A 22,275-nucleotide genomic window follows, 5' to 3' on the forward strand; every position below is an offset into this window, starting at 1 on the left:
ACACGCTCCTTTAATTTTCCCGGTAATCATGAGAACGATAGAGTGCTCTTCTCTTATCCACGGGAGGGAAAAGCTGACGAAGGAGTCAGCAGAGCGTCACTTCACCGTTTCATCACCTGCTGTCCCGCCATGGAAGGAAAATATGTGCTGATTCCTCTCTGCAGCGCGAGCGCTAAAGATCTATAACTCTGGAAGACAGCTGCGCTTTTCATTCTTTCTTTCCACTCTTGATCTGAGGACTGAAAGAGGAGACAGCAGGTTTGGATAGATGGCGTTTGGACACCTTATACCGCAGCTGAAGCTGGAGGAAGCGTCTGAAGACAGTCTACTGAAGAACACTCTGAGACCCTTCACTCATCTCCAGAAACACAGCAGCTCACCTGGGAAGAGCAGAAATCAGCACAGGTAAGACACTGCTGTGCTGGGCAATCGGTGTTTTATATATAAAAAAACAATCCTGGACAAGAGCCAGAAAAAACATTATAATTAAAGTAAATAATAGCTCAATATTGACTAAAACCTAATAATTAATAGAAAATAACACTGAAGTAGTGGTAATAATATACTTAAATATAATAAAATATTTGGATAATAATAATAATAATAATAATAATAATAATAATAATAATAATACAATTAGTATTATTATTTGGTTAAATCGTACATCCATATTAATAAAGTGATTTAATGACTTATATATATTGTTACAATATTATCACAGAATTTATGTAATTACTTTAATCCCATGATGCACTCTTCACCAGGATGTAAGACATGCGTGGTCAGAGATATTAACAAATGATTTGTCTGATTTATGAACAAATATAGAACAAAGGACACCGCAGACATTGGTGTCATTGTAGTGCACAAGCTTTATTTCTGCTCCTCAGCACATGCCTTTGCATGATGTTAGTCAATGAACCACTGCATGCTGGACTAAAGGCAATTAGTGCACCTCAGGAATGTGCTCAGATTAGGGAAAGCTGTCTAAATATTTCATCACATTTCTTCGAGCTCTTCCCAGGCAGAGTCATGTCTAACAAGAAAATCAATTTGCCCTGATAATCTCATCTTGTCCATGTTGGGGATCACAAATTACATTTTGAGCCTTGCCATTGATCCTGAAGAGCTGCACTCATGTGAGTCACGTTTAAAAAAAGATCCTTTTAGAGACTCGCACACTAAGGTATCGATTCTTCAAGAGGTTGTAACATTAGATGTGATCATCTGTTTCAGTTTAATAGAGCGTGGCTTTCAGGCCTCTTTAGGACATCTTATATGTTTGTCTACAGAAAGCAATAACTAGGACCCAATCTGCTCTTTCAGGGACTAATGGCAATTTCATACATGGCATGAATGTTTATCTCAAGATTGTCTGTGCTTTAAATACAAAATATGGACTGTGACAGCAAAGGTCCCCTCAAGGAGTTTTAAACCAGTCAACAAAGCCATTGTGACAGAAACTGTATTACCCAGAGACTCATGCAACTGGATTTAAAGACATAAAACTTTAAAATGTCCACATTTACTCCCCCTATTGTTGTTCCAAAACTTTTAGATTCTTTCTTCTGTGGAACACAAATATATACATACTGAAGAACTGTTCCAAAACTGATTTTAGAAAAGAGTCTACAATTATACTCTTGCACATTGATATGCTACACAGTGTTTTTATGGAAATCATTTTTACATCACTTATAGTTATTGTTTAATCTTAAGTGGCAGCCTGGCAGCTTTCATACTAACATTTTTAGCCACAGCACTTTGAAAATGAGGTTAACGCACACACCAGCGCTTTGCCGTTTTTGCTTTAACTATCTAATTACTTAAGGCCAAAGTGCTTCCAAGTTTAGCTGCCCATGTAATCTCTCTCTCTCTCTCTGTTCTTCCTGTCTATTGTTATAATATGGGGGTTGTACTCAGCACTAAACATAATCTCTTTTTGTACATAAAAAGAGATAAAAAGCCATATCAGACACTTTTTATTAATGTATGGGCGGTTTTCATTTAACTTCTTTTGGACTGATGCCCTGCATCACCCACTGAGTGTCATTAAACAGCTTGAAAGATCAAAGACCATTTTTAATTGAACTCTGACTGGATTCGTCTGAAAGAAGAACGTCATATACACATAGGATGCCTTGAGGGTGAGTCATTTATGGCCCAATTTTCATTTTTGGGTGAATGTTAGTGTTATAGTTAGTGTTGCAGTATCTTTATAATCGTGTATGTGACAAATACAAATCTTGAATCGTGAATCTAACCCTTTTAGTAATTTAAATGTATTTGTGTGTGGGTGTCCCCTTTGTCATTTGTTAATTGTACAGTCCCGGTAATATAAGGGCTGGGTGTTGTTTGTTAAGGGAGTTTTTTGGGTTGAAACCATCTGAAACCTGGAACTCCATAATTTCTTTCCTTTATTTGTGCATTTTATTTTGTTTATATGACAAAGTGTATGTAAAAAAAAAAAAACAGTCATGCTTCCTGTGTTCATTGGATGAATCCTGACAATACCATTATATGAAGTCTAAAAGAGTGATGTTAAAAGGAAGATGGATAACCACCCTACTTTACTGCTGCTAGCTCTTCCCCTGCGGTGGCTGTCTCCTGAATGAAAGCCTTTTGAGTTTCTTCTTGTCTCTTGATGTCCTGGCATTTGTCTTGTTTTGTACCAGATGCGTTACCATTGCAATGCACACCTGCTGTTCCACACCATCATTTTGGACAATGCTGTTGACTCTGACTTTCTTGAACTTCTTGTTTGAACATTTTATTTATTTCCACTCACACTGGGACTCCCAATGGGACGTCTAGCTTTTGAGGTTCCAAAAATGAAAGAACATCAAGCGTTGAGCTTAAGGCAAAGACTTGTTGGCCTTTGATGGGTATAATAAAGTTGCATTTTAGAGTCATATCTAGAATTATGCATTTCATGTATTAAAGGGACGGTGCAGTCAAAAATGGAAATATCATAATTTACTCATCGTCATGTCATGTTAAACCTTCTGACCTTCTTTTATTGCAGCATGCACAAAGTGTCTGAGGTGCAGTCACATTTACAGCAGCACTACATACTTTTGTGGATAAAATCCAGTCATTTCTATAGGAATCCAATGCTGTCTGGAATATATCCCTATGTAGATTTCCAAATTTCCAGCTAACAAAATGCTGCTTGGTTTGAAAGTGATTTCTGTGTTTGATGTGCTTCAATAGCAATAACTAGGACCCAACTGGTTCTTCCTGGCGATATCACACCTGGCCTCACCTCAAGGAATCTTATACCGGTCAACAAAACGAATATGACAGGAAATATATTATCAATGTCATAGTTCATATGACTTAGTCATAATTCATCAAAATACTGTCATAATTTAACTATTAACTATTAATACTAATGCAGAACACACAAGGACATATTGCCTTAAACATTTAAACAGTTTTTGTCTATATATTGGAAGTTAAAGGGAACAAAAACAACACTAAACTCAATTAACTTTAATACATTATTCAAAATATCATTTTTAAATGGTGATTTATTTATTTATCTCATACAATATGTCATGAGACACAATAAACAAAATTTTACATCTTCTATAAATTGCACATTTTTCTATATGAATGAAATTTGGGTGACAACCTGATGACAGAAGTTACATTTTTGGCCAACTGGCACTTCAACATAACGTGTAATTCGACTTTGGTCGTTCTTTTTGTGCATGCATATAATCTTCTTGAATACGCCATCCTTAAATACCCATGGGAATTGTTGCTAATGCTGTGAGTTATCAGATTAAATTCTACTGAAATCCATGTTATTATGTTGTTTTGGCTGTATGCTACATTATACTCAATCCCTAATAATGATACATGATTCCAGTCATCTGCTGCAGTGCTCTATAATTATCCAGTTTGAGTTTGAGATTACAGGGCCGAATGAATGTGTTCGTGTGAAATTTGTGAGTTCAAGTCAAATGATTAAGTGAATGGATGTAATGCAAACAGACAGTTGAGAGTGGTGTGGTGTGACGTTCATCTAAAGATGATTCAGAGATCGCACATGCAGTTCTTAACTTGTTTTAGGATGTAAATTCCAGGTGAAAGTGTATAGATGTACAGAAATAGATTTCTTAGCCGAGGGCTTTAGATTTTGAAGGACACCTTTGTTGAAGCACAGAGGAGAGAGATATTAAGAGCCTGATAACTGCCTCCTCATGCTTAATACAAGCCGTCTGTCCCTAGATCACTTCAAATCCTGTAACCAATATTGTTAAGCCTCTTTGCCATGGCGGTTCCCGTAATAGAGAAGAGAATTCTTCAGAGACACTTTAGTTCATCAGCATCCTTAGTTTATTCTCATTTCTATTCCAGATTCTTCAGCCTGAAACGCCCCCTCCTCTACCCTTCACTCATACTCAGTCGTTTTGCTTTATAGTTATTGGGACATTTTGCATTTGATTTGTTTTGCCTCACAGTAATTGGTTTTAATTTTTAAGCTAAAGCTCCAGGCGAACCTTACAAAGACGGTTTTTAATACTGGGTTAATGATGTGCTGGTCTCAGATGACATGTCCACAGTCTGTTCTTGTCAGTTCTTCTGATACATATTGCACACAAAAATGTCAAGCATTGACAGAAAGCACTTTTGAGTATAAAGTAATTACTGGATTTTCCAAATTTTGTTCATGTAGTTTATGAGATGACTCTTATGAGACAATTATTTTAGTTGATCTTTATTTTTTCCTTAAAATTACTAAGAGAATTGTTCATCGTTGGCAAAATTGTTAGGGGGATGTGGGGAAAAAACAATGTAATGCATGTAAAAGAGATGCTTATATTAGGCTGCTTTTGCAAATTAAATTAGTCTTCAAAGTTCAGCTCGGATGCATAACAATCACAGTTTTCCTGTGGCACTTTCCTCAATGCTGAACATTTCTACACAGGAAGTTTGATGATAGTTTTCAGCTACACTCATCCCTCACTGTGGAAAGCATGTAAAAGTGTAAGCTGTCCTCCCTCCAGAATAAATGAGCTTCTACTGTACGAGAGAGCAGTAAGTGCAAACCGCTCTCCTCCAGCCAGCGCTGGGGTTAAATGATGTTAGCTCTGATGATATATGCTTTGATTGAATTGTCTTGACTGCTTTGTGAAATAACCCAATAAGGGCAAAATAATTTATGGATGTGCTGGGATTTTTTTTCTTTTTTTTCAGTATAAAAGTACTTGGGGAAGATATAATATTCAGTGGGTGGATTTTTGTTATCTTTTTTTTTTTTTTGCAATATAATGAGTATAAAGTTCTTCTTTTTAAAACAAGTTGTTCAAATCGACCAAGCAGCTTATTAAAATCACATGAGTTATTTTAAACATTTTTATTATTATTATTATTTATTTTATATATTTTTGTAGACATTTTTTTTTTTTTTTTTTTGTGAGGTGCCCTGGACCTGAGGGACCGAGGGGTTTCAGAGGGTCAGCTTGTTATGTTTATTATGAAGAAGATTTTGAACAACTGTCTGAGGCATTATTGTTGGTTGCATTAGCACTGTCATATCTGGCTATGACATGTCACAAGCTCTCTCACACATTTATCATCATCACATATTTATATATTTTTGGAGGAGTTAAATTTACATATGTGTTTTCAACAACCAGATACATTTACTTGTCCAGTTTCATTTGGTATGTCTCTCAGACCGCCTCCTAAAGTAGTTTAACTAAAGGGCATTTACACCTGGTCTTTTCACGATCAAATAACTATATGGTCAGAGAAATATGTGTAAACAGCCCCATATTTAAGTACGGTGTAATAATTTAATATTTAACACCAGGTACCAGGGTAAGGGTTAGCATTTAATTGTACTTAAAGCTGCGGTAGGGAACTTTTGTCGCTCTAGCGGTTAATAAACAGAACTGCTTGCGTCTTGCGGAAGAACATCGTAGCCGGATCTACTTCTCTCTGTTTATGTCTATGAAGAATCACAAAGGTACTGGGTTACTCCGCCGCGGTATCCCCGAAGCAATCTAAAATAGTCTGAATATAAACACTTATTATAGGTGTACCCTAGTGATTCAGGACAAGCCAAAAACACGGTTTGGAAAATGGATTCATGGTGTACTCGCTTATTATGGTCATTTTTCTACATTTTGAACACAAACAAAGTTACGAACCACAGCTCTGATTGGTTGTTTTTTACCAGGAGTGATGTATTTCTGCAAATGGCAATAGGAGCACTGGGAGGAGCCAGAGGAGCTTGATTTTTTCACAGATTATCTGTCTCATATTCTACTGTCAGGACATAATGACAGGTTTAACAAATATTTTTTACAAAAGTTCCCTACAGCACCTTTAACTTACTGTTATTATTGTAGTAAGTAAATTTAATGTGTAACATTCACTGAAAAATAGTGTAACTAAATACTGTTTAGTGTTTAGAAAAATCTATTTTAACTGGAGTCAGTCACCATTTTACTACCATTTTAAGTCAGAAGGTAGCGCCAATGACTTGAACTTTAATTCTTATAAAATATATGTTTTCTAGATAGAATAATTTATGATAACTTATAAATCTTCAGGCGTCAGGCGGCTTGTTAAACAGAATTGATGAAAAACTACATTCCTACACTGAAATATCCACCAATAAGAACACTAGAACTTGCACTAAAAGAACCCTTCTGAACCCTCCCATGAAGCACTGCGAATGAAGTAATCGAGTGTTTTACACATTTGACATTACACGTTTTAGGTACTACTTTTTGATTACTTTTGACCTAACTAGTAATCACTCATAACACACACACACACACACACACACACACATTGGTTTATAATGATGTGTTTGTTTCATGGCTTATAACTCTTTAACAAAGACTTTTAAAGTTACTTTGGAGATCCAGTCTGGGCTACAGTCACTTTCAGAATTACATTTTAAAATAAGTTATTTCATTAAAAAAAAGGCAGCTATAACTGCAGTCTCATGTAATCTTCAGTGGGAGTTAGACACAGTTTTTGAACAGTCAAAAGAGAAGGCGTAGATGTGATAACAAGAGAAGAGTCATGAGGCGCTAATATGCCTGTGTACCTCAGGAGGAATATTTTACCCAAACACATCTCTTCTGCAGGCCTCATTTTTCTGTGTTTCATATCTTCTGCTATTGGCAGCATGCTATGAGAACTCAATGAAAGCCCTAGAGGCTCGAGACCCAGCGCTGGGTTTCAGTTAACATAATCACAGCCCTCTATCCTGCCAAATCTAGCGTGCCAGCTTTCTCTGATTAGCTTCTGGCTGTGCCGACTTCAAAGCACTACGACTGTGAATTTTACATTTCCATCTCTCTTTCTCTGAGGTCCTGTCAGTGCGCGAAGCTCTGTGAACTACAGGATTACTTCTTCATGGTGGCTTAAGAGAGAGAGAGAGAGAGAGACATGAGAGGAAGCCAATGACTTAGATCTTCTTTTCTAGAAGTCTTCTGCTTGTGCTTGTGCTGGTGATGGTCTCATAGCCTGAAGCAAACCGTTCTATGGAGTTCACAGCATTAAATAATTATGAATACACACACACACACACACACACACACACACTGTATTTGCTTCTGTATTTGTGTTTATCTGTCATCTCCAGTACTATCACTCCAGTCTCTTTCACTTTTAATAATTTAAGCAGTAGATAAAAAATATATTTTTATACCAGTATCTTGGTTTCTACCTGGCACAGAAAGTGTACAGAAACTTGGTCATTCTGCAACTAAGCCTGTTAGCCACTTGGTGTCCTACTTGCACAAAGAAAAATGAATACACTGATGTAAAAAAAAAAAAAAAAAACATTAAAAAAAAACATATTCTTTGCATTAAAATATAAAAAAAAGCTCAGTGGCTTTTAATCATCTTAATTGTTTATGTATTTAAATATTTATCAAGTTATAATATGTGATTTCTGTATTTTGCGGATGTATGAAGTCAGTTCTCCTTGTCCTGTCAGACTAACCACAGCTATAGTGAAACATATTACCTGTCAACATGATCTAAATTTTATTCTCATTTTTAATAGCACACTACTCTTCTAATTATTGCAGTTAGTAAGATTTTTGTTAATGTTTCTGAAAGAAGTGAGAGGTAAAATTTAGGTAAGATTCATATAAATCTGTAATATTGTGAACCATTATTGCAAATTAACATCACTATTTTAAAAAGTAATTTGTGATCCTGGACCACAAAACCAGGTTTTTTTTTTATTTTTTTTTTATTTTTATTTTTTTGAAATATTGAGAAAATCACCTTTAAAATTGTCCAAATGAAGTTCTTAGCAATGCATATTACTAAATCAGAAATGAAGTTTTGATATATTTGCAGTAGGAAATTTACAACATGATATTTACTTAATATCCTAATGGTTTTTGGCATTAAAGAAAATTCTATAATTTTGACCCATACAATGTAATTTTGGCTTTTGCTACAAATATATCCCAGCGCACCCATGCTCCAGGATCACATTTATCCCTGTGATGCACAGCTGAATTTTCAGCATCATTACTCCAATCTTTAGTGTCACATGATCCTTCAGAAATTATTCCAATATGCTGATTTGTTGCTCATTTATTTCTATCAATGTTTATTTTTTTTCGCTTCTTATTTTCGTGGAAACCGTGATACACTTTTCTGTCACTGAATTGTATGTGTCCTTGCTGAATTCAAGTATTTATTTCTTATGAAAATCTTGTGTGTCTTTGTAATTTTTTTTTCGGAAATGTTTTTCTTGAAAGTGCTTTTTGTCTTCAGTGTATAATGCATTTTATTATTATTATTATTATTATTATTATTATTATTATTATTATTATTATACATACTTTATTAAATGTGTTCAAATACAGTTTACCTCCACTGCATGTTGCATTAAAGTATTTAATCTTTATAGCTGTACTTCAGTAAACACACATCATACAGTATGCTATAGGTTCGGTTCACAGCAGTTCACTGTACTGTGTCAGGGCTGGTGTCCCGCTGGGTTTAAATAAGGAGGGTTAGTGATGCAGTGACTTTGCTTGTTTTTATGGATTTATCTGGGAAAGTATAATTGGGTTTTGTTGGCATGGCGACAGATCGCTCAGTGCTGAACTCTATTCTAAAAGTGCAATAATTACATTTATTTATGTTCCTTCTGTTAGATGGATATATATGTCTGCATGTGTGCAGTTTATATGCAATGAAATATAATGGCGAAGAAGAAACATTTAATAATTAAAGGAGTAGTTCACCCCCAAATATTAATTCCCATAATTTACTAACCTTCAAGCCGTCCTACACTGTAAAAAGTGATTTTTCTTTTTAAACTTGTAAATAAAGATAGCATTAGTTAAGTGAATTTAACAAACAAATACTATTTTATCTTTTACTGTCACATTTAATTCAATAAGCTAATTGAGGTTTCGTTTTCAATTCAATTGTACTTAAATACATAAGTAGAAATTAAAGTTAAAACTCTTAAGTATATTTTACTTGGAACCGTTTGTTATGTTTACAAGGATTCTTTAAGTAAATATCAAAGTTATGATCCTATATTTGCCATCATGCAACGGGGCATGAATAATAAAAAATGTACACTGTTTTATGGTTGCTTTTGTTGTTAGTTGTTTAGTTTAGTTGTAAGTTGTTCTTTGTTTTAGTAACATACTGTTTTGTGAGACCTGGAGTTTATTTTGTACTAAAAATGACCCATTGATACTCAGACACTATTCACTGATTGTTCCCATCATTGTGTGTGGTGTACCAAGTACTGAAGTCTCTGTGTTCACTTGGTTACTCATTTTATTGAGTGGGCATATTTTCTTAAAAGGATAATGGTCTGTCAGCATGATTACGTGTATGTTTAAAGTAAACCACATAAACTGCAACGGCCGTATGCACGTTCATGACGAGATGATGTAAATGATGGCAAAGATTTCATTTTGGGGTGAACTAAGAACCAGACTATTGTAAAATGGACATATAAATTCCATTTATTTGTGAGGTTTAATTTACATATTTATTTATTTATTTCCTCACCATCTCAGAAACTGCATGCTACTGGAAGTCTCATACATGAATATGTATGTGCTATTTCAAAATTAGAAATTTTAAGTTTACAATTAAGTTATTATATTTTAAAGCTGAAAATAAGTGGGAAAATAACTGGGAAAGTATAAAATGCCTATTTTAGGGCACATAAAAATATATATATTGAAATATATATTGAATATGCAGTCATAGAATCCATGTTCTTGCTTGTTGTTTTAACAGTGGAGTTATTCTGGGATTTGTGCACAAACAACCCTTATTTTATTTTCACAGGCACTTTCTACAGTAATGTAGCAGCAGCTGACGGCTGCTTTGAAACATTGATGACAAATGCTCCCTCATCTGTGACCGTCTTCCTGATCAACACAGACGGAACATCACGCTGAGCATGATTCATTACATTCTCTTTTATGGCCAAGCATGACTCATGATTAATAACTTTTCATCCTTTTCATCTGAACAGTAGTTTTATTCTTTCATAAGAGACCTTTTTATTGCCGGAATCACCCACCCTTGATATTGAAAGGCCACAAGAGGTTGATTCTCAGTCACAGTGGGTTAAAAGCTCTTGGATGACTTTTTGATGATGTCAGCAGCTGACAGTGCGAAATGATTTCATTCTCCTGAAAAAAAAAAAAAAAATCAGTTCTACTATACTCTCTTTGTTCTCATAATATTCTGATCTTGTTTTGTTGACTTGACAACAGATGTGATCTTGTAACCTATTAATTTTATTCATGTTGTAGTTGGTGGAGGGGAAGCTCTGTAAGCCATCGTACCTTTTTTCTTTAAAAAACAGATTAAAATAGATTTCCTGTGACCTTGAGCCATGCATTCACATTCTATTCAAAACTTTGTTTACAGGTGATCAATTCTCATCACTTTCATAATTTAGTGTGTCAATAGCAAACATATATGCATGATTTTTTTTTTTTTTTTTTTTTTTTTTTTGGCATGAAATAAGCTTAAGCTAAAATAATCTCTAGAAGTCTTTTCAATTCTGCAAAATTCATTTAAATGATATTTCTACCTCATATCATCATTTAAAAAAATGCTTTTGTTTGTGCAACTTGAGTCAGGATATTAAATATTTTTTGGTTGTTTGTTTGTTTGTTCATTTGTTTGTTTGTTTTTACTTGAACAATACTGAGTTCATTTAGATTATACTATATGAAGCATTTTGTGTCGCCTGACAGAACTGGGAGTGTTTTTATATATATATATATATATATATATATATATATAAAGCAATCAAAATGAACTATTAATATCTGTATTCTTATTTATAATAAACACAACAAATCACGACAAAGCTATATGGATTTATTAAATCTGTCATATCATTTGGTTTTCATCAACAGGGTTTATTTTGAGACATTTTTTAGTTATTGAATTTTGTAAAATTCAAAGCTTTATTTCAGTAAAAAGTGAATGTGAAACCACTTTGTTACTGGTGTGATGAGAAAACACACACACACACACACACATCCACTGGAAATGCATCAGATGTGTTGAACAAAATAGTTTATAACACAATCGCTCAAAGAATGATATGGAGAGCAGGACTGAAGTAGATTCATCTTTGTCTCTCAGTATTAGCCATTCACAAATCACATTCATTTCAAATCATGGATTTTTCAGTTGATATGCAAATCCAGTGGTGCCAAATATGTGCCTCTATTCTGCTAAATGCGAAGCAAAAGACCAGTGCTATAAATAAGCCTAAATAAGAGCCAATAGCACACAATAGGCATAAACACACATTCAACATTCCTAAATATACAGTATCGTGCAATATATTGAATGAGTTCCACGTTCATGAATAAAGGTCCTTTTGACAAATAATTATTTCATAAAGAACCCTTATCATCCCTGGAACTTTTCCATTCCACAAAAGATCCTACAGAGAAAAATAAACATGGTGTGGGGTTCATTAGATCGTTCAAATGTTCTTCACACTAAGAATAAAATGGTTGTTTTATACTGATCATGAAAAGGAACCAAAAATGGTTATTTCATGGCATCAATATTAAAACCTCCTTTTGTAACTTGTATTTCTCATCTTGCTGGTAATAATCAGGATCGCCATAAACTTAAATTGAGGTAACCAGAATGTTATAGAGATTTTAACTTTCTCAAACCAGTAAGCAACCACCTACTGTTGCAACCTCCCTGAACACCCTAACAACCGCATAATGACCTGCCAGTCACCCAGAATAACCTATAACTGCATAATGACCTGGCATGTTTTTACTAAGTAACTGCATTGCTGGAATAGTGTTATTCCTGGTATGTTCTTGTTCGCTTGAGCACACAGTTTCAAACTGGTGTTTTAATCAGTGTGGTATGCAGTGTTATTCTGCATTTATTTGAAAACCACTCTCCACACTTTTCCTTTTTTTTTAAATCTGGCACAGATAACTATGTGTTTTAATTGCAGATGCTACAAACAGGCTGTAAAAAAAATATCAGCAAAGATGAATGCATGCACTTAATGAGATTTTTAATACAAGCAAGCATCATCTTCCTGTGCTGTGTATTTATGTGTGAAGACTTGTCTGTCACCCTGCCAGATTTCTTCAGATATTCCTGTACTGCATGATGTCAGTTGCTCTGGCAGTTCACAGGAGTTAGTGTATCATTTCAAAGGGGAATGAAAGAAACGTTAAAGAAAGGCCTTTGGAATGATTGAATGAACTTTCTTATGATCTAGACTGATTTCTTTTTCTAAAACAAGCTCTTCCGACAGGAAGTCGAGAATATGCTTTTTATCCTTCATTTCACTGGTCTAACAGAGACATAGTAAGGAATTTATAGGACTTAAAACTTGCAAAGTGACACTGTTAAACACAGTCAGTATGGACTGACCACAGACTGCTTTCTCATCAAGCAGCCCTTGAGCTGCATGAACTCCTTGAGTTTATGTAAAACATTGTGATCGTATTCTCCAGCATGATTTGAGAGTCATCCAAAGAGCTTCTTGAGCCTCAGTGTAAGCAAGAACATTTTCACTGTTTCACAGATTTACAGTGACCCATAAACAATTAATTTAATACATAATCTGAAAAAAAAATAACCATTTGCTTAAAATTAAAATGTAAAACATAGTTTAAAAAAAAAAAATGTAAGTGCAAAAAATATTTAAAAAATACTCATGTGATCACACTGGTTTCACACATTTACACCATATGAATGTTCCAAAACCATGTTTCATGTGCAGTTCATATGTTTCATATGAGTTGCACATGTGATTTTGACATGTGGTTTTTATGTAAGGGTGATGGATAGGAATATATACAGATACAGTATATAGATAGGCACACAGAGTCAATTGACAAATAGTAATTATATTTTATTTTAGGCTATTTCCAGACACATTTCTTTTGTCACTGGGTGAACATCTAGACCCTTCTTTTTCCCCGGGCGCCACAGCATAAATAGCTACCCACTGCTCTGGGTGTGTGTTCACGGTATGTTTGTGTGTGTGTGTGTGTGTGTGTGTGTGTTCAATGCTGTGTGTGTGCACTTTGGATGGGTTAAATGCAGAGCACGAATTTTGAGTATGTGTCACCATACTTGGCTGAATGTCACGTCACTTTTTCACGTTTTCTTTGTGATAAAGGTTACTGACTAATCCAGTTTCACCCTCATAACTAAGCAACTGACAGAAAGAAAACAAAATATTTTTATATCTCAAGCATCACTGGCTCATTATATGGATATAATGCTGCATTAACTGCATGAGAATATCAATCTGTATGAGTTTTCCTGCTGGAATTGTCTTTCTTTCTTTTTTTTTAAATTCTTTCCGCATTGATGAATAATTGATTTGCATGTAAAATGGCAAAATGGAATGATTCAGTAAGTTTATCAGTAGTTATCAGCTTATTAATGTGCATGTAAACATGCTCGGATGACCTCTGAATGCTTTGTTTCTTGTTCGTGACATGATCATTGCTGTAAGAGCTCTCCACTGTGACACATGGACTAATTTCTACTGGTATCCATAACAAGCGCAATTTGAGATTCTATGACTATTCAGTTTGAATACAACCATTAATATCTGTCCCCATGCTTCCACATCTTGTTTTTTTAGATGAAATAGATGCATATGAACACTTCCAAAAGTGATCCCATATTCTCAGGTGATCGTATGTTGTGCTTTTTTTTATATGTGCTTTTTTTATAAGTCTGGCAGCATGGGCACATCGTTCCCCAAAGCGTCCGATGCAGCTTGAGTTCCTGAAAAGGAACGTCTCAAGGTTATGAATGTAACCCTGGTTCCTTGAAGAAACGAGACGCTGTGTCGAACGCTTTGGGGAACATCCCTGACGAGACCGACTCTGAATATCGTGTGCAATCTGTCCAATGGAAGGGCATGACGTCACGGGAGGGCTGACGTAGCAACCAGGAAGCTATAAATGCACGTGCCCTGCAGCTGACTTCAGCTTCGAGAAGGGAAGCAAGCACCAGCAGAGGTACTGGGAGTATGGCTATGCGACGCAGCGTCTCGTTCCTTCAAGAAACCAGGGTTACATTCGTAACCTTGAGACATTCCTTTTCAGGAACTCGAGCTGCATCGAACGCTTTGGGGAACGATGTGCCCATGCTGCCAGACTTCCAAATCCCTGCCTAGTGTGTATCCAAAGAGCACAGCTAAGATGAGAGAACAGAATAGCCCGGAGTGGCTCGTATATCTAGGTCATAAAATCTGACAAATGTAGAGGGTGTGGACCACCCCACAACGTTGCAGATGTCCAAGAGGGACACACCTGCCGAGAAGGCCTTAGAGGCCACCATACCCCGAGAAGAGTGAGCCTTGACTCCCAAAAGAGGGGGAAGAGCAGAGGACTCATAGAATATGTTGATAGCCTCGACTATCTAACGACTTAGGGTCTGCTTAGAGGCAGGAAAACCCTTTTCAGGAGGACCGTAGCAAACAAGCAATTGGTCTGAATTTCTCCACAGGACAGTTCTGTGGACATTTGCGTCCAGCGCTTGAACTGGAAACACACAGTTTAGCTTCTCCTGGTCTGGCTCCCGAAAGGGAGGTGGGCAGAAGGCCTGCAGTGCTATGGGTTGTGGTGTAACAGAGGGAACTTTAGGAACGTAACCCACTCGAGGGTATAAAAAATGCTATGGCCATACCAGGGGCAAAGTCTAAGTAGGTAGGGGCCACCGAGAGGGCCTGAAGATCTCCAGCTCTCTTTAGAGAAGTAATAGCCAGTAATAGGGCAGTCTTGAGGGTCAGATGTCTATCTGAGATATCCTGAATTGGCTCAAATGGAGCTTTACAAAGAGCCTCTAACACCACAACCAAGTCCCAGGGGGAAACACGGGACCATACTGGAGGTCTCAGGCTCAGCGCACCGTGAAGGAAACGTGTAACTAGGGGATGTCTACCCACTGACTGATCGCTGAAAGGGACGTGGTAAGCAGCTATGGCCACCACGTACACCTTTAAGGTGGAGTGAGTTAACCCTGCAGAGAGCCTAGCTTGTGGAAACTCCAGAACTGTACCAACTGGGCAGTTAACAAGGTCAAGCTGGCGGACTCTGCACCATGAGGTGAAGAGCTTCCACCTCAGGGCGTACAGTTTCCTCAACAACCTTGGTCAATCCCACTCAGGGGCCCTGATTCAAGAACCAAGGTTTCTTCCATATGTCTAAGGCACGAAGGTAGACCTTGATAGTTCATAATGGATTCCCCCTCGGGGAAAATCCCTTGGTCTTGAGCCACCACTGTAGGGGTCTCATGTGCAGGAGGCCAAAAAGTATCACGTTGGACACAGCTGCCATAAGCCCTAACAGTCTCTGAAACTGCTTGACATTGAGTGACTGGCCTTCTCTGACTCTCTTGACTGAGGTAAGGATTGACTCGATCCGAGCAGGAGACAAACGTGCCTGCATCGTGGTCGAATCCCAGACTACGCCTAGATAGGTGGTTCTCTGAACTGGAGAAAGTACACTCTTCTTGGCGTTCAGTCTCAAACCCAGCTCCCCCATATGTGCGAGACCAACATCTCGATGTCGAACCGCCATTTGCTCTGATTGAGCTAAAATCAACCAATCGTCGATAAAGTTTAGAATGCGGATGCCCTGCACACGGAGGGTAACCAGAGCCGCATCTACACATTTCGTGAACGTGCGGGGTGAGAGTGCAAGGCCGAAGGGAAGTACTCGATATTGGTAGGCTTTGCCCCCGAAAGTGAACCTCAGAAACTTCCTGTGTTGTGGAAGGATGGATATATGGAAGTATGTGTCTTTGAGATCTATTGTGACAAACCAGTCCTCGGATATGATTTGAACTAAAACTTGTTTGACAGCGAGCATTTAGAACTTCATTGACATTACTGAGAGGTTTAGATGACGTAAGTGTAAGATCGGACGCAACCCCCCAACCCTCTTTGGAACTATGAAATACCGGCTGTAAAACCCGGACTCCCTGTCTAGAGGAGGGACCACTTCGATGGCCTCCTTCATTAATAGGGTATTCACTTCTTGTTCCATCACCAGAGCCTGCTGGGGGCCGACTACTGTCGGTGTAGCCCCATAGAATGTTGGCAGTGGATGGCCGAACTGAATGCGATAGCCTCTTTCTACTGTGTGCAGGACCCATTGAGATACATTTGGCAGTAGTTTCCATGCTGCTAACTAATGTACTAAGGGAATCAGTCTCTCGAGACTGATCTCTGGTGTAAGAGGCCCCCGAAGGGGCTGCAAGCGTCTCAGCTCTGCTATGCTCACGGGCAGAAATAACTGAGAGCAGTGCTCGCTGTAAGCCGCTGCACCCTTAAACTCTGATATTCTGTAGTCGTGACCAAAATGTGTCATGACTTCTTGGTTGTGGACCTCCCAGCCTGAAGTACGGCTCCATCAGATTCAGATTAGGCTGAGAAGTCGCTGACCCAGAGCGTTGCTTCCGCCTCTGGTCCCGAAGCGGGGAACACGGGCGGCAATGCTCTGTTTGTACGCGGAGGGCGCTGCTCCCGCCCAGCAGTCCCTCCAGTACATCTAACTTCACGAGTTAAATAACTGTCATTATATTCCTCAGAATTTAATGCAATCAAACAATCAGACAAGTAAACATGGTCTGGACTGTGATACAATACACACTGAAGTTATATATTGAACTTCTCAAAGTTAGATAACAGTCATTAGATACCTCAGAATCTAATGCAATCCAACAATCAGACAAGTAAACACGGTCTAGAATGTGATACAATACACATTGAAGTGATATATTAACTTCTCAAAGTCATTACATTTCTCAGAATATATTGTAAAAAAACAATCACACAAGTAAACACGGTTTAGTTTGTGATAAAGTACACATTGAAGTGATAGAACTAACTCCTCCTTATTAAATGGAGTTTAAACAACCAGACAAGTGGTCGGGTATGGAAAAATTCACATCAAAATTGAAAATGATGTAATACACGCATTGCCTCGAAACTGCGCGAATAGCTTAGACACACAAACAATATTAACCCCCTCTGAGATTAAATAGCTGCTCATTAACGCTGCCCGTATAGTGTTAGGCATAATATTGTTTGTTGTTTACTGGGGCTTATGCAACTTTATGTTTGTGCAACTACAAGCTCGCTGACACCATCCGTGTCAGTCTCCTTAGAGAAAGAAAGGCAGAGCATCAAGCCCGATGCTCGGGGGGAAGAACTGAAGCTCGGGCTTCCGAATACACCGGGCAGATCTGATGGGAAAGGTGGGAGATAAGGACGTGCCGTCTCCATTCCCTCCAGCAGATCGATCTGCGAACCCAACGAATGCTGGCACCACTCTGCCTCTGCAAAAGCGGGACCGGCATCGCAAGGAATGCTGGCGAAGGTTCACTCCTCGAAGAGAACCCTCCATGATCGAAGTATGTGAAATCATACGCAGTGCGCTTTGATCCTGGGTAGACCACGCACAGACTGTGTGTATCCCCGCCTCTAGTGTTTAGCTTTGTTGAGCAGGAAGGAACACACAGTCTGAATGCGGTCTGGATTCACCCTTCAGATGCCTTATCTTTGCTCTTTGACATACTATAGCTACTTAAAGGAGCTAATAGTGACAAATGACAATAAATAAGACTGACAAGAAAGAATGACATGCACATACGGAGCACTTGCTGAGAGACAAGAAACTGAAGTCAGCTGCCTGGCACGTGCCTTTATAGCTTCCTGGTCGCTACGTCACCCCGCCCGTGATGTCAAACCCTTCCATTGGACAGATTGCACACGATATTCAGAGTCAGTCTCATCAGGGACCTTCCCCAAAGTGTTCAACACAGCCCGAGTTCCTGAAAAGGAACTTGTGTTTAGGTTAATGGAATATTTAATTAATAAATTTAATTGCTTTATTTCTATGGCAGAATTTCATTGTAATCAAGGATCAACAAGCATTAAACACGATCATTTTGTAATCTAATCTGTTTCAACCACTTTTTTTTAAGTTGCACAGAACAAGTTGGAACAAATGTTTCATGTAACCACATTTAAATGTAAATATTTTTTTCCAATGTTCTTCCATATAATAAATATGATTGTAATAACAAAACGTTTGTATAACAGGAGACTGCAGGGTGTTTTATCAAAAGCGTAAGCAGTACATCAGCTTTCAGCTTTTAAAGAAACAATGTTTATCTGGTATTACTTAATCTTTAAATGTGGCCAATTGTATATAAAGAAACTTTATAGTCTATAAAAATGTAATTTATGTGCAAGCTCAGTTCCTTGTGATTTATGATTTTAAGATGCCCCTATTCATTCTATTGTGTATGAATAATCAAGTTTGTGAGAAGCTGACCTCATAGTAAAGCAACATATATCTAATCTCTCTCCATTATGCTTCTCCCACTCAAGCGCAATAATTCATAACAAATCTCATAGTTCTCTCATCATGCTGCATGTATTCATAATGAATGTCATGGCAGTGAGTGCCAAATAAGACTCAGATCTTTTCAAACTGAAATTCAAAACAACCTCTATACACTTCATTTTTATTGTCTTTTTTCATTTATGTTAACATTAATTATGTGTAAGTGCTTTGTGTGTACTTTATTACATAAAGATACACTTTTTATTTAAAATTCCAGAAATTCATTATTAGAGGTGGCTTTGATCACACTAATTGTTTTAAGATTTGCAATGGTATTTTCACATTTGAAAGGAACCTGTAAAAGGAATTTCTAATCCCCTAACTTGTTATACTATCTTTCAATCTGTTATAGTTATGCACATCAAAAAACTAATTTAGGGGACCTGTGAACTTAATTAAATGCATGGTTGTGTCAGACTCTGTTCCGTGTTTTGTGTTTATTTTTCTCTCTTTGACCCAGTTTTCGTCCTCATGTTGATTAATTTGATTCCAGGTGTTTTCTATGTTGTTTCATTGATCCCAGGTGTGTTTAGTCTGTAGTCCCATTTGTCATTGTATTTAAAATGTTCCCTTTCAGTCGATCACTCTCAACGCCACATTGTTGACCGAGGCAAAATGGGATATTGCTTCAGTAGACCAATCTACTTCCAGTGTAAACTAAATGAGCCAATGCACATTGGCATACAATTATTGCATCAGGCTGCCGCTGATCACAGAGTGAGTATAAGAAGGCAGCAGGTGCAATGCATACCAGCTTTTCGCTTGGAGCCGAGCATTAGTATCGTTCTGCTCAACCGTGTCTGCTGTGAACTACGAGTTCAACATGTTCTCGGAAGCTTTGTTTGTTGACGAGACGGTGCTTCACCATTCAAGATGTTAATGCAGAAACGCATCTTCAGGTGCATCCGTCCCAAATATTAGTTTGCAGCGTTCGACCTGAAGGACGAATACTTTCATGTATGGTTCCTTCTGCACCACAGACCCTTTCTGCAGTTCTCATTCGAAGGACAGGCATATCAGTACAAGGTTCTGCCCTGCAGGCTGTCCCTGTCTCCCCTATCTTCACGAAAGTCGTGGAGGGGGTTCTTGTTCCTCTCAGAGAGCAGAGTGTTCACATTCTCAACTATCTAGATGATTGGCTGATACTAGCACAATCCCGGGATCAGTGGTGCAAGCACAGGCATTTGATGCTCCGGCACCTGAGCCTGTTGGGCTTTGGATCAACAGCCGACGCAGAGGATCTCTTTTCTCGGCATGGAGTTGGATTCGGTTGAACAGACAGCACGCCTCACATAGGAACGTGCGTGGTTGGTGCTAGCCCGCTTGAATATGTTCAAGGGCAGAACAGCGGTCCCACTGAAACTTTTTCAGAGGCTCCTGGGTCATATGGTGGCCGCAGCACTACTTACATTGCTTGGCCTATTACATATGAGAACGCTCCAGCACTGGCTTTATGGCTAAGTCCAGAGGTGGGCATGGAAGCATGGCACTCACTGGGTCCAAGTTACATTGGCCTGTCACCAAACCCTCACCCCGTGGTCAGATCTCGCTTTTCTCTGTGCAGGGGTGGCCCTAGAGCAGATCTCCAGGCATGTTGTGGTTTACATGGATGTCTCCACCACCGGCTGGGGGGCCATGTACAACTGGCATGCAGTCTCAAGGGTTTGGATGGGCACGCAGCTGCAGTGGCACATCAAATGGCTAGAGTTGTTTGCAGTGTACCTTGCCTAAAACCGTCTCACAGGTCAATTACGAGGCAAGCAAATGCTGGTCCGAACAGACAACACAGCAACTGTTGCGTACATCAACTGACAAGGTGATCTGTGCTCCCGTCGCATGTCGCAACTCGCCCGCCACCTCCTCCTTTGGAGTCGGTCACTTCATGCCATTCACATTCCAGGCCTGCTCAACCATACATCTGATGAGCTGTCTCGAGCAATGCTCCCGGGAGAATGGTGACTCCATCCCCTGACGGTCCAGCTGATTTGGAGATGATTCGAAGCCGCTCAGGTAGGCCTGTTTGCTTCTCCAGAGACCTCTCACTGCAAATTGTTCTACTCCCTGACCAAGGAAACTCGGCACGGATGCACTGGCACATAGCTGGCCGCAGGGCCTACGCAAGTATGCATTTCCCCCAGAGTCTTCTCGCACAGACATTGTGCAAAGTCCGGGAGGACGAGGAGCAAGTCTTGCTAGTGGTGCTGTATTGGCCAACTCGGACCTGGTTCCCCGAACTAGTGCTCCCCACGAAAAAGACCCTCTTTGGCCAATTCCTCTGAGGAAGGAACTACTGACTCAGAGACGGGGCACCGTTTGGCACCCGCGTCCAGACCTTTGAGAACTCCATGTCTGGTCCCTGAACGGAACACAGAGGTTCTAGGTGACCTACCCCAGGAGGTAGTGGACACCATCACTTCGGCAAGAGCACCATCTATGAGACTTATGCCTTGCATCTATGCTTATGCCTTGAAGTACAACCTGTTCGTCAAGTGGTGATCTTCTTGTTGAAAGGACCCCCGTAGATGCCGATTGTGGCCATGCTTTCCTTTCTGCAGCAAGGACTAGAGCGACGGTTGTTTCCCTCCACCCTCAAAGTCCAGGTTGCTGCCATTGTTGCGTACCATGACCCCATGAATGGGAAGTCTTTAGGTAAGCATGACCTCATTGTCAGGTTCCTTAGAGGGGCCAGGAGGTTAAATCCTTCCCTGCCCCCCAGTTAACTTTTTATTCATTTAGCTGACACTTTTTTACCCAAAGCGTCTTACAGGTACGGAAGGCTTGCACAGGGCACTGGAAGGGGCAGCACCCATGACGCTTTGGTAGGGATCCCGAGAGAGTGACCGACTGAAAGGAAGCGTCTTTGTTACGTATGGTAACCCTCTTGTTCCCTGAAGGAGAGAATGGAGACGCCACATCCCATCGCCATGGTTGCTGTACCTCCGCTGAGCTGCCAGGTCTCCAGCTCGGCTTCTCAGCGAAAACCTGGTATGCATTGCACCTGCTGCCTTTTTATACTCACACTGTGATCAGCGGCATCTGGATGCAATAATTGCTTGCCAATGTGCATTGGCTCGTTTAGATTACACTCAAAGTAGATTGGTCTATCGAAACGATATCCCATTTTGCATCGGTCACCGATGTGGCATTTCTAGCATGCTTTGTGCAGGACTTACAATTAATTTGCTCCAGGGCCATGACTACATTTACGAGTGAATTATGTTTAAGTAATCGGAACAGCTTATTTTATTATGAGTAATCAATTTAAAAATTAGTTTATGCTACTTTGTATTTCTAAATCTACATAGTCTGTTTTTTTACATGATTTCATTAAAAGTTTTATTAAAACGGTTAT

At 38.8% G+C, this 22,275-nt stretch overlaps 1 protein-coding gene across 1 annotated transcript in view; it reads left to right on the forward strand.

Moving 5' to 3' along the window:
* The first annotated feature begins 290 nt into the window (after positions 1–290).
* LOC113118627 (GRAM domain-containing protein 1B-like) overlaps positions 291–22,275 on the forward strand; it is a 133,988-nt gene continuing 112,003 nt past the window's right edge. The window contains exon 1 of the mRNA XM_026287937.1: positions 291–405. The gene's annotated coding sequence lies outside the window, so the exon portion shown is untranslated. The remainder of the gene's footprint in view (positions 406–22,275) is intronic.

The sequence above is a fragment of the Carassius auratus genome, chromosome 18 (genome assembly GCF_003368295.1).
Source record: "Carassius auratus strain Wakin chromosome 18, ASM336829v1, whole genome shotgun sequence".
NCBI classification, from domain to species: domain Eukaryota; kingdom Metazoa; phylum Chordata; class Actinopteri; order Cypriniformes; family Cyprinidae; genus Carassius; species Carassius auratus.